We start from the raw sequence: 19,214 nt of genomic DNA on the forward strand, positions 1-19,214 counted from the left end.
CCGTGTCTGGCCAAGACTATACATTTTTATATCTCTTGACAAGAATTAACACAGAGTCCCTCACATAGTAGGTGCTTAAGGCATATTTGTTAAAGGAGTAGATGGGACATAAATAAAATTTTAGGAACCAATTTACAATTGACACCACTATAACCCTATTCCAACCCTATTAGGAACTAATTTGAAAGTCACAGATCTAGACCCAACCGTCGATGGCCTAATAGAGTTATGTGGCTATAACTGCCAGTACCTCCAAAAAAAGGTTAAAACGTGGCATAGATTAAAAAAAAGTCTCTCCAACCCACGGTTTTTCTTCTAGGAATAGACTATACTTTGCCTTTGCATTGTCTGAAATCCTGCAAGCCAGTTGCAATCCCAAATTGTAACTAAATGGTCAACAAACCCTAGAAACCATATTTCCTAACCTCAATAGATAGGATTTCCAAAATGAAAGCGAAAGTATCCAACGGTCTTTGTACTTCATATGTAACATGAAGCACCAGAAGACAGAAATGGGAATGTTTCGTGATGTGGGGGTTGGTTGGGGGCTTGAATAGATCGTGACCCCTCAGGACCCCTCCCACCTTCCAGGAGAGAACTTGCTGACCAGAACCCTGCTTGAAGACTTCAGGAGCCCCACAATTCAGACTACTCCCTCCTAATCATATCACAACCAAAGATCATATGAAGACTATTCTTCGGGGTTTCATATATCTGCTGGCAGAGCACTTTGGGTGCGTCAGAACCTCACCAGACAGACACTGACTCATTATTGGATGAGGAGCAAAGGGATAATTAGGTTGGTCATATGTAACTTGCCATTGCCAGCCAAGTATTCAAAGCCCTTTCACAAATCATTCATCAGCTTACTTCCTTGATACCCTGAAATATTCCTAAGACCACAGCCACCACAGACTCCTGCATCCTCTTACCACCATGAGTTTGCTTCTGTCTCCTCTGATGGTTCTCCTAGCATATTACAGCCACCTCTGTACAAATCTAATGCAGAATCTTGGAGGCTCTTCTTAGTAGACTCTCAGCAAATATTTATTCAATGCAATTCAGTCACATTTAGAGATAACAGATAGTAAAGACCACTAGATTTCCTAAGTGCATCTGTAAATCTGTTGCCTAGGGTCAGAGTGATAGGAAGTTGTTTCCTTACAGAAAAACCAATGTTCTCAAATGCCCTGCATTGAGCCTCAACACTGATACTCTACTCACGCATTATAAAAATTTCAACATGTCTGTCACAGCAGCGTAAGGCCTCCAGGCAGAAAATTTGATTCAGTAAACAAAATTCTCACAAAGTAATAGAAGCTTCACAGACATCAAAGAAAGAGTAAAACCTATCATTAAATACATATTGAACAAAAATAGCATGAAAGTATTTCTTATTTATTGATGTACTCAAACAGCATGTCCTCCCATCTTCCGTGGAAGAGTCCACATCTTATTAGTTTGTGTACACCCTGTGCCTGCAAAGTGCTGAGAACAAAGATATTTTGGAACTTTTTGTTACAGAAATAAAGAATGAATGAATATACAATAAAGGAAATTTGAAAAGGAAAGGGCAAAAAGACACAAACTCTGGGAAATTAATATTTATTTTATGAACCTAAGCATTTTAGTATTATTTTTGTGTACATTAACATCTTAAATCTAAAAACAAACCCATGAAGCATGATAAACAACATCTAACCCTTGAACTCCAAAGAATTAATTGGGAAAAATTTCACACACATTGTTAAAAGTTGTTCAAGATAAAAATACTAGATTTGTAGTGGGATCAAACAGCTAATTTGGTAAGAATTATATATTCAATATTCCTACAATTTGAGAGGCAAGAGAGACCATGTCAATCAAGAGTACAAATAAGTAAGCACATAATGTTTTTTTTTTTTTTTTTTTTTTTTTTTTTGAGATAGAGTCTCGCTCTGTCGCCCAGGCTGGAGTGCAGTGGTGCGATCTCAGCTCACTGCAAGCTCTATCTCCTGGGTTCACGCCATTCTCCTGTCTCAGCCTCCCGAGTAGCTGGGACTACAGGCGCCAGCCACCATGCCCGGCTAATTTTTTTGTATTTTTAGTAGAGACGGGGTTTCACCGTGTTAACCAGGATGGTCTTGATCTCCTGACCTCGTGATCTGACCGCCTCAGCCTCCCAAAGTGCTGGGATTACAGGCGTGAGCCACCGCGCCTGGTCAGTAAGTACATAAATTTTAAAAAGCAAATAAACAAAGGTAAGTGAGCATCAAAGAATTGTTGCTCCTTGAATACAGGAAATAGAAACATTTCAGGGACAAACTGGGAAAAGTGTTTGCTAGGTGCATGCATATTAAAGGACGTAATTAATACAAGTGATTATCAGGGGTGAGGAGGAGTTAGAACCATAGCTGTTCCTCTCTCTTCCTGGAGAAATAAATTACAACTTAATTGTAAACAATAAATCATCACATCTACTAGTAATTAATAGATACAAATCCAAGCTGGGAGGGAAAGGATGAAAAAAGAAACATGTTGAGGAACAATGAACCTGGTAAGGCTATTTGTGAATAACTGGAGAAGGTAAGAGAAGGTAAAAGACCCCCTAAAGCTAGGATTTCCAAGAAGCCACACCTTCGTAGCAACATTGATATACTTTCCTGACTCCTCTCTGTGGAGCCATCCCTGCCCACACCAAAGGGAGCAGTTCTCCAGTGGATGCTCCCATGGCTGCATATATATCAGTCATAGCAAGTATTCTGTGTATTACTAATTTCTTTGCTGTCCCCTATGAATTTTACCTCTTCCTTGCATAGCATTGGAGGAAGCATTAAGTAGGTACATTACTTAAGAGTTTTTGACTGGAAAAATGTCAACTGATAATAGAGACATTGACTGAGAGATTTCTCAAGGCAGTTTAGGTGGGGTTACGTTCAGCCACTGAGACGTGCTTTTTAAAAAGCTCAAGACCTGTCTGTAAATGTGAGCCTATGCTATAATAGTCCAAACAAGGAAATCCAGTAAGAATGGTCTCCCAACCTGGACAAAGCTAAATACTTATCTATTCTCTGCACCTGTAACCGCTTGACTTATAAATAGTTTGCCCTTTTACTTTGCTTCATGGTCAGCTGCACAGGAGAAGAAATGACTGAGATCACGTTGTTGTTGTGACTAATCTCTACAAAGAATAGTACAGAAGATGAAAGGGAGCCACCTCCGAAGCTCTCGAAACTAGGAGTGGGGAACCCATCAGACCAATGTGACAAGTTGAAATGCAGGAACTTCATGATGTGATTTGATTTGATTTAAAAACAAAACAAAACAACATTGAAAAGGATTTAAGCAATGTGGGACAGAGACACAACAAGAAAGAAAAATAATTGACCAGTTCCTGAGTATTGTTTGCCCTTATAAGATAGCTCTTACCATGACATCTTAGTACATATAGATTTTTTTTTTCTTAGACTAAGGTAAAAACACAATGATCTTCAAAAAAGAGATTCTTAATTAATCAACTCAAATTGCTTGTTACATAGCCTCAAAAATTATCATTATGAAGATTACGTGGTAGCGTAAAAATTCACTGATTTGTCGATCGAATGAATACTTACTGACCTCTTGTGAGTCAGCTCTGCTCTAGATGCTGGTTGTATGTGAGAAGGCAAAACAGACAAAACTCTCTGCTAGAACAGACTTAACATTCTGGTATAATGTACATGACAAAACGCTGTGTTAAGGCACAGAACGAAAACCAGGGGAGCAAAAGGGAAAGAACATGAGTTCTTCTGGTAGTGACCTAGCAGACATTGTTTTAAATCCCACCGTTGCCACCAATTTGCTATAATGTTGACTAGTTTAGCTGCTCTTGCTGACTCTCTTTTCCACATTTATAACTAAAGGGGACATGAGAGAGACTTCACAGGATTATTGTAAAGATTAAACAAAATTAAACAAGATAGAATGTCAATCAGAACCAAATCTTACAAATGGTGTTCTAGCTATCCAAAGAATTCCTCCCAGTAGAGAATATAACCAAATTTTTAAAAAGCTGTATAAAGTAATTTTTTGTATAAACTAATGCAAGCCTGAGTAGGCAGGAAAGTCAGGGAAATTCTCAGAGGCCAAAAACAATGAAAAACATACATGACTACAGAGTTAAGCAAATACTTGGGCCTGCATTTGGTTGGTGAGCATCTGGTGACCCACTATGGGACCCAGGAAGTCAATAAGGTGGGAAAAGACACCTAAATCTGGCATTTCTAAAAGGCCACACCTTCAAGGAGACATAAAGATACTTTCTTGATTCATCCTTAGATCTGGGTCAAAAAAAAAGAAATCTACCCAGAAAATTACTAACTATAATCCTGCACTCACACACAGATTTAGGACCTTCTGGTCACAATACCTATGTGGATCTTAAAGAGAAAAATAAAGCTGAAAATTTGGTTTAAATGGTTCCTGGGTTGGTAGTGTCTCCAGGCACCTGAAAGAAGTAAATATAAATCCTTTCTAGAGAAAAAGCATATAAACTCAGGCCTCAAAGAATTCCCACAGATAAAGTGGGAATTATCTTATTACATTTGACCATGCAAGGCACATGATGAAATGTAATAAATTTATAAAATGTGTAACACAAAATTAATAAAACATGCAATGAAATCAGCCACTATGGATAAAAGTCAGTAGAAATAATACATTTTAAAAAATACTCAAATTAATAAATGTGATACATATTTTAACAAAATATATAGGTATAAAGGTATATGACAAGAAATTAGGTATAAAAATTATCAGACAGCTTTTTAAAACAAAATTCCTGAAAATGAAATCATAGAAATTGGAAATCACTAAGGTGGTGGGTGACCAACACAGGAGGATGTATTTATTTTTGTATACTTGCATCTTTGTTTCATATTTATATATTAAGATACCATAACATATAATAATTCCTTAGAGCAGAGGTTCCTAAATGGGGTTCAAAATCCCTGCAATTCAGGGAATCTGTGAACTAGGAAAAATTTAAGTATTTATTTTCGCTAACTGGAATCTATCATTTCATTTAATTATGAGCATAAAAAACAAACCATAGAAGTGATAACAATAACTTTGACTTTTTCACCAATGTAAATTTAAGATATTTTTATAGCATATAAAAATTGTCACAAAATAATATTGTTTATATTCACCAGTATCATATTACTCATTATAATAGACCTAAAGTTATTTCCCTGTTATTTATTCTGTTAAACTTAAAGAGTGTATATATTACCGTATTACAATTTTAAAAAATTTTTTGGTAGCTATATTTCAATTTAATTGGCTTCTTTAGTAATTTTGTGTATTTTATTATATCCATTTAAAAATCACTATTTGAAGGCATCCTAGGCTTCATCTGACAGCCAAAAATAATACTACAGAACAAACTCAGGGATGAATACATATATCAAAGCACTGCACTGTACCCCATAAGTAGATGCAATTATTTATTTAAAATTTTTTTAACTCACAAAAAATGTTATGACTATCTAAAAATTTAAATCAAATTTAATTTACCTTTTATTTTTTAATTCTAAGAAAACCCTTAAATACAGCCCGTTTAACAAATTTAACTAAGTGTATTTTTCTCTTGGCCTTCAGGTTTTATTATAGATGTCTGTCACAAATTCAATAATGAAAGAGGAAAGCAGTAAACAGAGAAAGAAGAAGTGGGAAAGGTGTTTTGCAATTGATCACACTATAAGCTCTTACATCCTGTCTTACCAAAAAAGAAAAACAATTACTTGAATATGTCTACTTTCTTTCAGTTAATTCTTTTTTTTTTTTTTTTTTTTTTTTTTTGAGACAGAGTCTTTCAGTTAATTCTAAATTACTCACCTAAGAATTCATACTGGCAGCGAGGCATATTTTCAGCCTAGTAAGGAAGTAAATTACTTATATTTACTACCTGATATTTAAAATATAACTTAATTTGCAGACATATCTACTCAAGAACCTGAGTATTCTAGGATTTGTTTAATAAGGTTCCTTCATTACATCTCATCCTAGATCTCTTTCCAAAATATAGAAGTGAAATTCAACTATTTTCCCTTCATGCTTATATTTTGCTCACTTTAACTCCCTCTCTGGACCTTTTCTGTGCCACTCTATTCCAGGCCTTGGATTTCTACGTGTTTGTATCTTAGATCTGTTAAACTCAGCTGACCCACCACACCCGAGCAGAACTTCAAAAGAAGCTGTGAACAGCAGTGCTTGTTCTAGCTGGAAGATCATCCTGAGTCCCTCCCTGTTTATTCTTCAAATGTTTGGGCCTCCTTTCATCTCCAGTTCTCAGATTTGGGCACAATAACCCAGCTCTGATGTCTACATCTAACCCTGTGGATCCCAGACTGTCAATGAAATGTTTATTTCATGCGGATTCCGTGACTCTGCTCACTCAGCTTATTTTTCAGTCTCTATTACCCTCTGTGGGAAATCTCCCTGTCTAGGATTAGCCTCGAAATTCCAATTTCCAGAGGACAGGGATCTGGACATCCACTGCCCCTCTTCTTGCAGCACAGCCAGCCCTGGAAGGACCCTTTAACTTTAGCTACACTTGAAACAGAAATTTTACATGACTCACCATATGATAGCATTGATGCTCTCCTGTAATTCAAATTCAACCTTCGTGTTTCACTTTCAAACTGCTTCATCAAAGTGACATATTCAATCGAACAGAAGAGTGGCCTTTTCTGAGATTTTTATTAGGGGATAAGGATGTACAGTGAATTGCACCTCACACCTCATACCCCAAAGAAAACTTCCAAAATATGTTTTTTACCTATCTTCTTCCTCCAAATCCCCACATCATACAACAGTAGCTTTATCTCTGTCTCTCTCTGTCTTTCTCTCTCTCTCTGTCTCTCTCTCTCTCTCTCTCTGAATCGCTAGCTAATTGTTGCTCTCTAAGTTCCATGAAGCTATAGAAAAAAAAAAAAGAATAAGACACTTATGAACCAATGTGCAGAAATTTCCAAGATGTATTGTTAAACAACCAAAAGCACAGTGCAGAAGAATACATATAGCATGTCACCTTTTGTGTAAAAAAGATTAGGAAGTAAGAAATCATGCATATCTTTACAAAAAGAAAGAGGAAAAGTGAAAACCATGAAGTTTTCAGGGGAAGCGTGTGGAACATATATGCAAAGTGTGACACTTCCCTGAGAATTCCTGTTTTTACAGTTGGACATGGAGTTATCTTAATATTCTCCATACTCAAAGAATAAAGATAATTTGAAAAAGGATAAGAAAGGAAAGAAAATGAAAGCAAACTGCAAACATGAACCCCATGTTATTTCAAAAGAAAAATGTAGCATATTACAGGGATGGTGTGGCAATGAAAGCACAACCCTGAGTAGCTTATGATCACAGCATTTGACTACAAACCCTTAGCTTTGGGCAAGTTACATGCACAGGGTAGAGAACACCAGACAAATCCTGAAGGGTTTCAGAGGTATGGGCAAAGCAATTCTGAAATTATTTTAGATCTATTATAAAAGTAAACAAATTAGTAAATGTATCGAAGTTATTGGGAGCTACTTGTTTTCTTACTGTCGAAAAGGGGTCTAATGAACATGAAACAGAGAAAGCAAGCACTTAGTGAGGGTGGATCAGAGTCAGTGGTATCAGCATGGACTCAAGATTTCTAAATAGATACATATATACACACACACGTATACATTTATATGCATGTATATATGTACATGTATATGTATCTAATTTATGTATATATAAAAATACATATAGTAAGTATATATGTAGGTGTTTATATATCTATATACCTGTATGTATTTCTTATCTCAGCCCGCAAAAAGACCTAGAGGCAGAAATACCATAGTAGCATTGAACATACTTGGTGCCCAGATTGTAGCCCCTAATATCAGTCCCCACTAAAGAGAATAAGGGGTCTCGTTTTCTTGCTGCTGGTATTCACTCAACTGCTCAAACTTAAACTTTTTCATTCATTTTTAAAAACTAATATTACCGTTAATCTTTAAAGATTATTAAGTGCTCTCCAAATTATTTTGCATGGTATATAAGGACCCTCAAACTTTTAAACTTTTTAATCAAACTAAATTTCTAGAGTACATTAGCAAATGACTTGCTAAAATCTCTAAAGAGCCCTACTTTATAATTCAAACAGGAATAAGCTGTTAATTTGGGCTTATTGGGTTTTACAATACCAAAAATGTCAATATGCTTAGCAACAGACTATTATATCTATGTCTTTGAAGAAACTATTAGGAAACGATTTTAACGTGCAAACCGAGTAGTCTTTATGAAAAGAGTACATCTCTTTTGCTTCAGTTGGCTTTTTCTAGATGAGGTAGAAGTTATTGAGGCAGATCCCTAGGCCATAGGTTAATTCCAGGGTTTATCATTAATGCTTATGCTGGCCTTTTTGAGAATAACTAAGTGAAATTTTTTTTAAATCCAAGAAAGTTGACCATAAAATGATTCCAGGTATAAACATTTTTCCATTCCAAGTGACCTCCTGCTTTTCATTCTATTTCATTTGATTTAACTTTTTGGCACCAAACTTACAGGTTCCTTGTCAACAATACTTAACAGACTTAGTAAATTAGTAGATTTTGAAGAGTGGTTTAATCATAAAAGAAAGAAAGTACATGGTCCTAACATGCTCTCTAGTAATGGAGTAGGATCATGGATTTCTTCTTGGGAATCAGGCAGGAGCACTGCAAACTCCCACAGACCAGCAAGTGACTCACCCTAAGGTCACCGAAGAAAGGAGTGGCCAAGGCCCAAGGGTGGGAAAAAACCCTCTAATTAATTAAACTTATACTTGACCTAGTGTGACTAGCATTGGAGGATTGCCTGCTTCCGCGGTTTTACAAGGCTGTTGGGAAGAGGAGGCTGTTTTGTTTTCTATTTTGTTTTGCTTGTTTACAACAGTGCCCCCAAAGTGCCTCTTTATTCCTAAGGACTTAATCACAATTTGAAAACCCCTCATCTATTCGGCCCCTCGATTTTATTTAATGGGAACTAAGAACCAGATACTGTGGACTTCCAGTATGAGACAAAGGTGTTATTTAAGCAAGTAATGAAACAAAAATACTTGTTGAATACTATCTTTCAACACTGCAAAGAAGCCAGGAAGGGAGAAGAAAGAGAGTTTTGGAGGGGATTCACCACCACACCTCTCTGCTGAGTGGGTTGGGGCATTCAACTCTAAAGCAAAGGCAAAGGAGCCCTAGGCAAGCCTGGCCATCCCCCTAGGCTCGATTTGCACCCATAGGAGACTTTAGCCATAGGGGAACTGTCAGTCCTGAACTCTGTAGGGGAGTCGTGTCCATCAGATGGGACCAGTCCAACCTGAGCATCCCTTGGTCTGCTAGACTCTCCTGGGGCCACAGCCTGGCCACACATGGTTGCAGGGCAGCCTTTGGTGACCTGAGGGCCCACATCATAACTTTTGCAATGGTGGATCATGCCTGACAGATGGAGAGCTCCAGTGGGCAGTGCCTATGGCCACACACCAGTCCACACATTCCCTTCCAATACTGCAGCTTCCTCTGGGACCCTGGCAACTCCTCACATCGCTTTGCTGGCATGTGGCTGCACAGGGCAGGTTTTGCTTTTGTTGTCCCATCAGCATGCAGGACTGCAGTCAGCCCCTCTGCCTCCTGCTGATTGCCATTGCAGATGGAACATTGATAGGCACAGAGCAAACCAGCCTTCCTGCTGCAGGCACCCTGCCCTTATGCAAACACTATACAGAGAAAAGTGGATCCACTCCTGCCCTGAGGGACCACTCCTGCTTGTGGGGCACAAAGAAGGCACCCAGACCAGTGCCTGCCAACATCTTGCTCCCAAGTCAACACCACCTTGAGTGCGACTGCACAGTCACAGGCAGCACACCCCCCTCTAGCTGCATTGCCTCCACCACTGTGATGAATGCCCACAGGGAGGCAGGCCCCCCACAACCCACTAGCACTCCACCGCAGCTACTGCTACCAATGCTGTTGACATGCACACAAGAAGGATCCCACTGTCACTACACCACAAAACATTCTGGCCGACATCACCCATCAGTGTGTAGTAAACAGTGGTCCAGGAGCACCTCAGTGCCCCCAGGATAGCAGATTCCTAACCTCAAGGAGACAGAGAACAAAGTGGGACCCAATACAAGTCCTCCAAAGTTAGAGAACTCAGTCCAAGAGTTGAGAGCTGAGCACTGAATCTCTAAACTCTTCCAGAAATGAAACCAGTTAGCTGACTGCACCTTATACCACAATCAAATCCTCAAGGTCATTAAATAGGATAAAAGAAAAATAAACACTCATCCAAGGGTAAGCAACCTCAAAGACTGAAGGAAGATAAGCCCAGAAGATAAGAAACAATCAGCACAAGAACCCTGATAACTCACAAAGCCGGAGTGCCTTTTTACCTCCAAAAACACACATCACCTCTCCAGCAAGGTTCTGAACTGGCTGAGATGGCTGAAATGACAGAAATATAATTCAGAATACGGATAGAAATGATTGAGCTAGAGGAGTAAGTTGAAATCCAATGCAAGGAAGCTAAAAAATCATAAACAACACAGGAGCTTATAGACAAGATAGTCAGTATAGAAAAGAACCTAACCAACCTGATATAGCTAAAAAATACACTGCAAGAAATTTTACAATGCAATCACAAGTATTAGTAGCAGACTAGGCCAAGTGGAGGAAAGAATCTCAGAGCTTAAAGACTGTCTTCCTGAAATAAGACAGTAATAAAGAAATAGAGAAAAAAGAATGAAAAGATATAAACAAAATCCCTGAGAGATGTGGAATTACATAAAGAGAAGAAATCTATGACTCCTGGGTGTCCCTAAAAGAGATGGGGAGGAAGGAACTGTATAATCTGTTCTCATGCTACAAATAAAACATGTCTGAGACTGGGTAATTTATGAAGGGAAGAGGTTTAATGGACTCACAGTTCAGCATGACTGGGAGGATTCACAATCATGGTAGAAAGCAAAGGAAAAGCAAAGGGAAATCTTACATGGTGGCAGACAAGAGAGTGTGTTCAGGGAAACTCTCCTTTATAAAATCATCAGATTTCATGAGACTTATTCACTGTCATGAGAACAGTATGGGGGAAACCACTCCCATGATTCAATTATCTCTACCAGGTCCCTCGTATGACACGTGGGGATTATTGAACTTCAATGTGAGATTTAGGTGGGGAAACAGCCAAACCATATTATTCCACACCTGGCCCCTCCCAAATCTCATGTTCTCACCTTTCAAAACCAATCATGCTTTCCCAACAGTTCCCTGAAGTCTTAACTCATTTCAGCATTAACTCAAAAGTCCACACAGTCCAAATTCTTATCTGACAAGGCAAGTCCTTTCCACCTATGATCGTGCAAAATCAAAAGCAAGTTAGTTACTTCCTAGATACAATGGGGATACAAGCATTGGGTAAATACACCCATTCCAAATGGGAAAAGTCAGCCAAAAAGAGGGGACTACAGGCTCACGCAAGTCCAAAATCCAGCACGGCAGCCAAATTTTAAAGTTCTGAAATGATCCCCTTTTACTCCACATCTCATATCTAGGTCCTGGGGATGCAAGAGGTGAGCTCCCATGGCTTCTTGGGCAGCTCCACCCCACCTCCCAGCTGCTTTCACAGGCTGGCATTGAGTGTCTGTGGCTTTTCCAGGTACATGGTGTAAGGTGTTGGTGGATCTACCATTCTGAGGTCTGGAGGAAGGTGGCCCTTTTCTCCCTAGCTCCACTAGGCAGTGTCCCAGTGGGGAATCTGTGTAGGGGTTCCAGCTCCACATTTCCCTTCCACCCCCTAAGGGCCCAACCCCTGCAGCAAACTTCTGCCTGTTCATCCAGACCTTTCCATACTTCCTCTGGAACCTGTATGTTCCAGGTCCATACATCCTCTGAAATCTAGGTGGAGGTTCCCAAATCTCAGTTCTTGACTTCTGTGCACCCACAGGCCCAATACCAAATGGAGTCCACCAAGGCTTGGGTCATGCACCCTCTGAATCAATGGCCTGAGCTCTAGCCATTGCTGGGGTGCAGGGCACCAAGTCGTGAGACTGCACAACGTAGCAAGGTCCTGGGCCCAGCGCACAAGACCACTTTTTCCTCTTAGGCCTCCAGGTCTGTGATGGGAGGGGCTTCTGGAAGACCTCTGGCATGCCCTGGAGACATTTTCCCCATTGTTTTGGTCATTAACATTTGGCTTCTCATTACTTATGCAAACTTCTGAAACCAGCTTGAATTTATCCTCAGAAACTAGGTTTTTCTTTTCTGTTGCATCATCAGGCTGTACATTTTCTGAACTTTCATGCTTTGCTTCCCTTTTAAACATGTTTCAATTCCAAATCATATCTATGCAAATACATAAAACCAAATGCATTTAACAGCACTGAAGTCACCTCTCGAATGCCTTGCTGCTTAGAAAATTCTTCCACCAGATACCCTAAATCATTTCTCTCAAGTTCAAAGTTCCACAGATCTCTAAGGCAGGTGCAAAATGCCAGTCTCTTTGCCAAAACATAGCAAAAGTCACTTTTATTCCAGTTTCCAACAAGGTCTTCATCTCCATGTGAGACCACCTCAACCTGAACTTTATTGTCCACATATCAATGTCAGGATTTTGGTCAAAGCCATTCAACAAGTCTCTAGGAAGATCCAAAGTTTCCCTTCAAACTTCTTGCTGTCCTCTTCTGAGCTCTCCAAACTAACCCAACCTCTGCCTGATTCTCAGTTCCAAAGTCATTTCCACATTTTTGGGTATCTTTACAGCAGCACCCCACTTTACCAGTACCAATTCACTGTATTAGTCAGTTCTCATGTTGTATAAGACATACTTGAGACAGGGTAATTTATAAAGAAAAAGAGCTTTAACAGACTCACAGTTCCACATAGCTGGGGAGGCCTCACAGTAATGGCAGAAGGCAAAGGAGAAGCAAAAGTATATCTTAAATGGTGGCAGGCAACAGAGAGTGTACAGTGGAACTCGCTTTTATAAAACCATCAGATCTTATGAGACTTATTCACTACCATGAGAACAGCAGGGGGGAAACTGCCCCCACTAATGCAGTTTCCTCCATATGGCCCCACCCTTGACACATGGGGATTATTACAATTCTAGGTGAGATTTGGTTGAGGACACAACCAAACCATATCAGGAACCAACATGGAAAGAATATTTCAGGACATTATACATAAGAATTTCTCCAACCTTGCTAGAGAGGCCAACATTCAAATGCAGGAAATGCAGAGAACTCCACTGACAAAAAGACATATACTCCCACACAATAATAGTAAGAGACTTTAACACTGCACTGACATTATTAGATAGATTATCCAGACAAAAAAATTAATCTAAAAATTTAACAAAAATATTTAGCACATGAACTCAGCACTAGATCAAATAGACCTGATAGACATCTGGAGTACTCTCCATCCAAAAACAATAGACTGTAAGTTTCTTATTGTCACATGGCACAAACTCTAAAATCAATCACATAATTGCACATAAAACACTCCTGAGCAAACGCGAAAGTACTAAAATCATTTAAAAAGTCTCTCAGACCGTAGCACAATCAAATTAAAAATCAAGACTAAGAAATTCACTCAAAACAATACAATTACATGAAAATTAAATAACATGCTCCTGAATGACTGTTGGGTACGTAATGAAATTAAGGCAGAAATGAAGAAGTTCTTCATAAGTAATGAGAGCAAAGATAAAACATACCGGAATAACAGGGACATAGCTAAGAGAGTGTAAGTGGTAAATTATAGCACTACATCCCTACATCAAAAAGTTAGAAAGACCTCAAGTTAACAACCTAATATCACAACTAAAGGAATCTCAAATCTAGCTGAAGATAAGAATAAAAACAAAATTAGGGATAAACTGAAGGAGACTGAGACATGAAAATACATTCAAAACATCAAAAAATCTTTAAAAATTAATAATAAAATAGACCACTAGCTGGACCAATATGGAAGAAAAGAGAGAAGGTTCAAATAAACACAATCAGAAATGACAAGGGAGATATTACCATTGACCCCAAGGAAATACAAATAATCATCAGTGAATACTATCAACATGTATATGCATGTAAACTAGAAAATCTAGAAGAAATGAGTAAATTTATTGACATATACACCCTCCAAAGACTCAACCAAGGAGAAATTAAATTCCTGAACAGACAAATAATGATCTCAGAAACTGAGTAATAATAAACAGCCTACCAACTAACAAAAGCTCAGGAAAAGCCAGATACACAGCTGAATTCTACCTGTTTTACAAAGAAGAGCTGGTACCATTCCTACTGAAACTATTCCAAAAAACTTATGAAGAAGGTCTCCTCCCTAACTCATTCAATGAGGCCAGCAACTTCCTGATACCAAAACCTAGCAGAGACACAATGAAAAAAGAAAATGTCAAGCCAATGTCTGTGATGAATATTGATGTGAAAATCTTTAGCAATATACTAGCAAACCTAATTCAGCAGCACATCAAAAAACTTATCCACTACAACCAAGTAGGCTTTTTCTCTGGCGTGCAAGCTTCATTCAACACATGCAAATCAATAAATTTGTCTCATTACATAAACAGAACTAAATACAAAAACCACATGATTCTCTCAATAGATGCAGAAAAGACTTGCAATAAAATTCAATACCTCTTCCTGTTAAAACTCTCAATAAGCTAGGTACTGAAGGAACATACCTCAAAATGATAAGAGCCATCTATGACAAACCATGACCGACATGACATTAAGTGGGCAAAAGCTGGAAGTATCCCTCATGAAAACCAGCACAAGAAAAGGATGCCCTCTCTCACCACTTCTATTCAATATAGCATTAGAAGTCCCGGTCAGGGCAATCAGGGAAGGTAAAAAAAATAAAGGCATTGAAATAGGAACAGAGGAGTTCAAACTGTCCCTGTTTGCAGATAATATAATCCTATATCTAGAAAACCCCATAACCTCATCCCAAAAGCTCCTTAAGTTGATAAACAACTTCAACAAAGTCTCAGGATACAAAAATCAATTTGTCCTCTGAGATAGAAAAATGTTAATAATGCAAAAATCACAAACATTCCTATACACCAACAACAATCATGCTGAGGACCAGATCAGGAATGCAATCTCATTCACAATTGCAACAACAAAAAAATTAAATATCTAGGAATATAGTTAACCACGGAAGTGAATGATCTCTACAAGAAGAAGTAAAAAACACTGCTCAAAGAAATCAAAGATGACACAAACAAATGGGAAAACATTCCTTGCTCATGAATAGAATCAATATTGTGAAAATGGCCATACTGCCCAAAGTAATTTATAGATGCAATGCTATTACCATTAAAATGCTATTGACATTCTATTGACATTCTTAACATAATTATAAAAAAAACTATTTTAAAACTCATATGGAATCAAAAAAGAGCCCGAATAGCCAAGGCAGTCCTAAGGGAAAAAACAAAGTTGGAGGCATCATGCTACATGACTTCAACTATACTACAGGGCTACAGTAACCAAAACAGCAGCATGGTACTGGTACTAGAACAGATGCATAGACCAAGGAACACAATAGAGAACCAAGAAATAAGACTGCAAGCCTACAACTATCTAATCTTCAACAAACCTGGCAAAAACAAGCAATTGGGAAAGGATTTCCTATTCAATAAATGGTGCTGGGAAAACTGGCTAACCATATACAGAAAATTAAAACTAGACCCCTTCCTTATACCATACACAAAAATCAACTCAAGTTGGATTGCAGACATAAAATGCAAAACCCAAAAATAATCAAAACCCTAGAATAAAACCTAGGCAATATCAAACAGGATATAGGAATGGGGAAAGATTTCATACGAAGATGCTAAAAGCAATTGCAACAAAAGCAAAAGTTAACATATGGGATCTAATTAAGCTAAATAGATTCTACACAGGGAAGAAACCATCAACAGAGTGAACAAACAACCTACAGAATGGGAGAACACTTTTGCAAACTACATACATGAAAAAGGTCTAATATCCAGCATCTATAAGGAACTTAAACAAATTTACAAGGAAAAAATAAACAACCTCATTAAAAAGTGGGCAAAGGACAAGAACAGACACTTCTCAAAAGACATATGCGAGGCCAACAATCATAGGGAAAAAAAACTCAACATCACTGATTATTAGAAAAATTCAAATAAAAATCACAATAAGATAGCATCTCACACCAGTCAGAATGGCTATTAAAAAGTCAAAAAACAACAGACCCTGGTGGGGTTGCAGAGAAAAAGGACACTTATACAAAGTTGGTGGGAATGTAAATTAGTTCAACTACTGAGGAAGACAATGTGGTGATTCCTCAAATACTATTTGTCTCAGCTATCCCATTACTAGGTATATACCAAAATGAATATAAACCATTCTATTACAAAGACACATGCATGCATATGTTCACTGCAGCACTATTCACAATAGAAAAGACAGGAATCGATCTAAATACCCATCAACGGTAGACTTGATAAAGAAAATATGACACAGATACACCATGAAATACTATGTAGCCATAAAAACGAATGAGATAATGTCATTTCCAGGGACATGGATGGAGCTGGAGGCCATTATCCTTAGTGAACCAATGCAGGAAAAGAAAACAAAATACCACATGTTCTCACTTATAAGTGGGAGCTGAATGATGAGAACACATGGACACATAAGAGGGAAAAAACACCTACTGGGGCCTATCGGAGGATGGAGATTGTGAGGAGGGAGAGGATCAGGAAAAATAATTACTGGGTATGGGGCTTCATACCTGGGTGATGAAATAATCTGTACAACAAACTCCCATGACACAAGTTTATTTATATAACAAACCTGCATTTATTTATATAATAACCTACCCCTGAACTTAAAAGAACAGTTAAATTAAAAATCAAAAAAACGTTCCCAGGCATATCTATGACTCATTAATCATTCATGTCATACAAGAAGTTTTTATTGGCTACCACATTCAAAGTACTATAGGAGATACAAAAGAAGTCTACACAAGGCATCTTCTAACAATCTACTGAGGAAACAGCATGTCTTTCTACTATCTTCATAACCCATTTATGTGCAAATCATTGCAGTGTTATATGCCAAAGTGAACATAAACGTTTGTGTGTAATACAGTTGCTATTAAAAAATAAGTAGGGAAAGAAAATATTATTCATTATATAATATGGAAATAAAATAACTGGAAAATGTTTTCAGTGCCTCCCTTCATATGATCTTTCCAGAAGGAATAGAAACTTAAGTATTTTTTTAAATCATAAATCAACATGAAGCAAATTTAAGTATACATACATATATATATATATATATATATATTTTTTTTTTTTTTTTTTTTTTTTGAGATGGAGTGTCGCTCTGTCGCCCAGACTGGAGTGCAGTAGCACCATCTCAGCTCACTGCAAGCTCTGCCTCCTGGGTTCATGCCATTCTCCTGCCTCAGCCCCCGAGTAGCTGGGACTACAGGTGCCCGCCACCACACCCAGCTAATTTTTTTGTATTTTTTAGTAGAGATGGGGTTTCACCATGTTAACCAAGATGATTTTGATCTCCTGACCTTGTGATTCACCTGCCTTGTCCTCCCAAAGAGCTGGGATCATGGGTGTGAGCCACCGCACCCAGCCTAAATGAGAAGGACTTTCTAAGTATAATCTTTGAAAGTAATAACAATAAAAACCACTGTAAAAACTCTTCAGGAAAAAATAAAATTAAAAGAAAATGCTGGAAAAATATTTAACGAGAGAAGATACAGTATTTGTATATTTACTATAGACAAAGACTTCACAAATCCATAGGATGAGCACTAAAATAGAAAGCTGGGGAAACATGAATAAAAATTCCACAAAGAATTATGATTACAGATAGACATTTTGCTTTCCTTTTTGAGATGGAGTCGCGCTCTGTCACCCAGGCTGGGAGTGCAGTGGTGCAATCTCGGCTCACTGCGACCTCCACCTCCTGGGTTCAAGTGAGATTCTCCTGCCTCAGCCTCCCAAGTAGCTGGGATTACAGGGGCATTCCACCATGCCTGGCTAATTTTTGTATTTTTAGTAGAGATAGGATTTCACCACATTGGTCAGGCTGGTCTTGAATTTCTGACCTCAAGTGATCTGCACCCCTAGGCCTCCCAAAGTGTCGAGATTACAGATGCAAGCCACTGCACTGGGCAAGATGCAAACATTTTTAAAAGAATTTTTTAAAAAGCATCAGAAAATAATTAATTCTCACAAAATATTAAAGAAAAGAAAAACAGATGTAATATTTCATACAACAATTAAACAAAAAGTAACATGTTAATATTTTATACTGATGCAGTTGAATTAAAATGGGTAGTGATTTTCCGGAAATGGAATTAGAAGACAATTTCTGGGGGATAATCAGGCTATAGATACTAAAAATTTTAAGGTATGTATACTCTAATATAGGAGTCCCATTTTAGGTAATTATGCTATTGAATAATCATAGATTAACACAAAGATTCGTGAATACGTTAATCGCTGTCCAATGACTTGGAAAATGCATAAAATAAAATGTAAATTGAAATGAGTGGGTTACAAAGAAATCCTTTTTTGGAATATAAATCATTCTATTATAAACATACATGCATGTGTATGTTCATTGCAGCACTATTCACAATAGCAGAAACATGGAATTAAACCAAATGTCCATCAGTGATAGACTGGATAAAGAAAATGTGGTATGTATACACCATGGAATACTATGCAGCCATAAAAAGAAATGAGATCATGTCCTTTGCAGGAACATGGATGGAGCTGGAAGCCATTATCCTCAGCATACTAACAGAGGAACAAAAACCAAACACTGCATGTTCTCACTTGTAAGTGGGAGCAGAACAATGTGAACACAAAAGCCCAGGGAGGGGAACAACTGGGGTTGGGGAGGTGGGCATAGGGAGGGAGGGCATCGGGAAGAATAGTTCATGCATGCTGGACTTTGAACTTAGGTGACGGGTTGATAGGTGCCGCAATTTTTTTTTATTTCAAATTTTTATTTTAAGTTCCAGGTTACATGGGCAGGATGTGCTTGTTTGTTACATAGGTAAATTGTACATAGGTAAATCTATTGTGGTTTGCTGCACAGATCATCCTATCACCCAGATACTAAGCCCAGCGTCCATTAGCTCTGCATCCTGATG

The 19,214-nt window shown here is 38.1% G+C and overlaps 1 protein-coding gene across 2 annotated transcripts in view; it reads right to left on the minus strand.

Moving 5' to 3' along the window:
* LOC141408724 (uncharacterized) overlaps positions 1–19,214 on the minus strand; it is a 229,239-nt gene that overhangs the window by 20,616 nt on the left and 189,409 nt on the right. The window lies entirely within an intron of this gene.

The sequence above is a fragment of the Macaca fascicularis genome, chromosome 15 (assembly GCF_037993035.2).
Source record: "Macaca fascicularis isolate 582-1 chromosome 15, T2T-MFA8v1.1".
In the NCBI taxonomy this organism is placed as follows: Eukaryota; Metazoa; Chordata; class Mammalia; order Primates; family Cercopithecidae; genus Macaca; species Macaca fascicularis.